The sequence below is a fragment of the Eurypyga helias genome, unplaced genomic scaffold (genome assembly GCF_000690775.1).
Source record: "Eurypyga helias isolate BGI_N326 unplaced genomic scaffold, ASM69077v1 scaffold24253, whole genome shotgun sequence".
Classification (NCBI taxonomy): domain Eukaryota; kingdom Metazoa; phylum Chordata; class Aves; order Eurypygiformes; family Eurypygidae; genus Eurypyga; species Eurypyga helias.
Genome location: NW_010239797.1, coordinates 25,514 through 29,236, shown reverse-complemented (window position 1 = coordinate 29,236; position 3,723 = coordinate 25,514).

The following is a 3,723-nucleotide window of genomic DNA, read 5'->3' as shown; positions in this document are numbered from 1 at the left end:
AATATTATTTATATTTAAAATTTTATTATTCATATTTATATAGTCATTAAGAATAGTTTTATTTCTCAGGATAATAAGCTCCATTTGCTCAGGAGTACTCTGCTTGAAAGCAGAGATCTTACTTCTCAGCAATTTTTGTCTGAGTTCTGTAGAAAGTAAATTCCTAAATTTTGTACATAGAGACTATTTTGGACATTTAAAAAAATCCTTAAAGCTATACTAGTGCACTGGTATTAATCCATATAAACATACTGGAACTAGATGATCTTTAAGGTCCCTTCCAACCCTAACCATTCTATGATACTGATTTTACCTCTTTAAATTTTAGAAGGTAGGTATGTTTTGAGACCTCATGTATTCAAAGTGAGCTAAGTCCACTGGAGAGTGCCAAGGTACAAAATTCTGTGTTTTGTACTTGACAGAAATGTCATATAAACAGTAGAAAGAAAATAACCCTACTTTTCCTGAAACTTAGCTATATTTTAAATTTACAATTTTGTTTGTATAGTTATTTCAATGTTTTTATATTTTTAGATTTGAAATGCAGCTTTTCTTTACTATAGATCAAACTTATGATTGGTGAGCAGATGGATATTTTAAATAATGACATCTTTAATGAAAGACTAGAAAGTTTAAATAGATGTGTTGAACAAGGATAATGCAAAAAACCCCATGAAGAAATAGCTAAAACATTCCTAGTAAGTGTCTTTGCACAACTGTGTATATTTTGCATGTGTATCACATATAGCTATTATGCTACCTTAGAGAAAGACCCCAAAAGTTTGCAATCTTTCTTTCTTGTGTGACAATAAAGTTAAGTTAATAATAGTTCTGTTTCTATCCTATGTTCATTGCAATTGTTTCACTGCTCATTGCAATTGTTTCACTGCCTACTCCCCATATGATAATAATATATAACTCCTGTATTTCAGATGAACTCTGTTTCTTAACCCATGTTGTGTTTCTTTCCTGTGGCAGAAGAAAGAATCAAAACTTGAGAAACGTATTAATGCTGTGATAGCATTTCAGGAAGAATTGTTCTCAAAAAAGGCTGCTCATCAGGTATGATGCAGGTGGAGATGCGTAACAGATGACTGTAGGTGTTTAGAGTTACACCTGGCGACTTTGACAGCTACTTGCTTGTGTTTAAGGGTAGAAAAAACCTACGTAGAGTACAACATAGTTCTTTTCAGTCACCGTGATTAAACAAACTCAAAACAGGATGTAGAAGAACAGGAATTTCTCATGTCCTTAGCTTGACTGTATTCTGTTGTGCTGAAATTCTTTCAGCTAATCTTATTGGAGGAGTTCTTCAAACTGCCAGCCTCCTGTTTCATGCAGACTGTGTATGTCATGAAAAAATCTCACTTACTTTTACAGAAACATGCTTGTTTAGAAGAAGTATTTGGAGCCTTTTTGTTCTTTCACATCTACATGTATGAAAGAATTGCATGTGACAGACATGCAATCATGTCTTTTTGTTAAAGGCTTTCACATGCTTTACAAAACCAGCTTCATATCTTCTTGGCCTTTCCCAAACACTTCTAACAAAGTATAAAACAGGAAAAGGTCAGGTGCTTACAAGTCTTTAAATCTGGGTTTTCTTTAAAAACAAATTAAGCTTCAAATAAAACAAACAAACAAACAGTGTTTTGGTATTACTGCAGATTTAATGGGATTTTCTTTTGTTGTGTTTAAGCACACCTTGATCATGTTAACACTTTTTGCAAATACAGCCATGTTTATACTGTAGGGTTTATGACAATGCAGTATTTGTTTCCTCCTTTGCCAGGCAATGTTTCCAAGTGCAGAGTATCAAAATACAGTATTAATCAAGCTTGGACCCTCTGCTTTCTCTCCTGGTATCATATATATACCAAGAGGTTTCTCAAACACACTTTTGCTACCTAAACCTTACACTGGTTTCAGACTTTGCCTTCTGTAAAGTCGGGAATTGAGTTTTCTCACACGGATTGCTACAACAACGAACAAACTGTACTTTATGAAAAAGAAGATGCTGTGAAAATGTTACAAAAGCATGTACTAGGTGGACCTGTTGAGACTAATGTAGATCCAGTCTTTGTCAGGTATGTCAAACAAGTTTTAAATGTGATTTTTGTCTAATGAATTACACATAAAGCAAAATCCCTATTGTGATTTGCCTTTGTTTTGTTTGCTTTACCTTTGGAGCTGGCCTAACTTAGTAGAAGTTCTGTCTATGAGCTTTCCTCCTGGAAGATGATTATGCGTTTTCATTTCTGACAGGGACAACTTAGAGAACAGATCAGCAATGATGAAGTCAGGCGATAAGAATTCCCTCAATGGTTCATGTATTCTTTACGACATTTACAAGGTGGTTCTGCTGACCAGTCTGAATTGGAAAATACCTGAAGGAAAATGCAAGGGAAAAGAGAAAATCTGGTGTCTTCCTCCACATGGTTTGCAGGTGCTTAGGCAGAAGCTCATTCCTGCCCCGCAATGTTGTCACACAAGTACTTCTGGTGAAGCTAGGCCTAGTTTTGTGCTAGGCCTGGGTTTGTGTTTTGTGCTAATCTCAACATCGAGTCCTCATCCTATGTAATCACTACTGGTCACATTTCATATTAGAATTATTTTTAAATCTAGTGATGTGAAAAATCTGATTTGAACAAATGTGTTTCTGGATCCATTTGATAATTACTAGATTACTTCAAGTGAATTATCATTTTTGTAAACTGCCCCATCACTACTGAGCCATTCAGCTGGTTTCACAGTTTGGGTAACAGGTATAGAGCTTTGAGAGAAATCCAAAAGTTCTTTTGTCAGTAGAAGAAATTTGGTGCTAATTCTGTGTGGGATGAATTCATATCCTTCTGCTGTCCTTATGAATGAAAGATGAAAAGCAGTGGTTACAAGGACTCAAGGTGGACTGACTCTGTTCAGGTTTCACTTCATGATAACCCAGCTGGACTGAAACAAAGCAACCTGCTGGTTTCCGTAACTTTTCACATGGAGCATGTTTTGTAAAGGCAAAAGCTGTAGCCTGGAACGTGTCTCACACCTGGGATAAAGCCAGGTAGAGAAAAATCATTGGTATATGAAGTAAGGATCTCAACGGATCTGTCTTTTGACAGGTAGAAATACAATATTTAAAGCTTGCATCCCGTTGGCAGGCAGAACAGGCGAAGATCAGAAACGTTTATGGAACAAACACGATGCAAAGGCAGAGGTGCCTCAGCTTCAGGCTGCGCCTCAGTCGAGGGTCCTCGAGCTGGGAAAGCGGCGCCAGACGCGGCACTCTTTTACCAGCTCCGGTACTCGGTTTTGAACTGGGGGGGGTGCCTGCTGCAGAGGGGGTAGCCCTGGGGTGCCTGCTGCAGGGCGGGTAGCCCTGGACGGGAAGTCAGGCTTCGGGAGGCCCTTTCCCTCGGGAAAGGGAGTGTGAGCCGCCGGCTCCGGAGGGGTAGGCTGCTGGCTGCCACCAGGGGGCGCTGCCGTGGCGGGCTTGGAGCAGGGAACGCCCCCCCTGGAGCCGCGAACCCGCGGCCCCGGGAGGTGCTGCCGGGCAAGGACCCACCCCTGAGCCAGGCCCTGCTCCAGGCCCCTTCCCCTCGCGCTGCGCTTCCCTCCACTTCGGCTGTTTCCTGCCTTTCCTTTCCTCCTCCTCCAAACCCGTCATGCCTGAAACGTGGGAAAACAGGCCTTGCCACGAGATTTAAACTTTTAACCTGTGGGCTTTCAGGT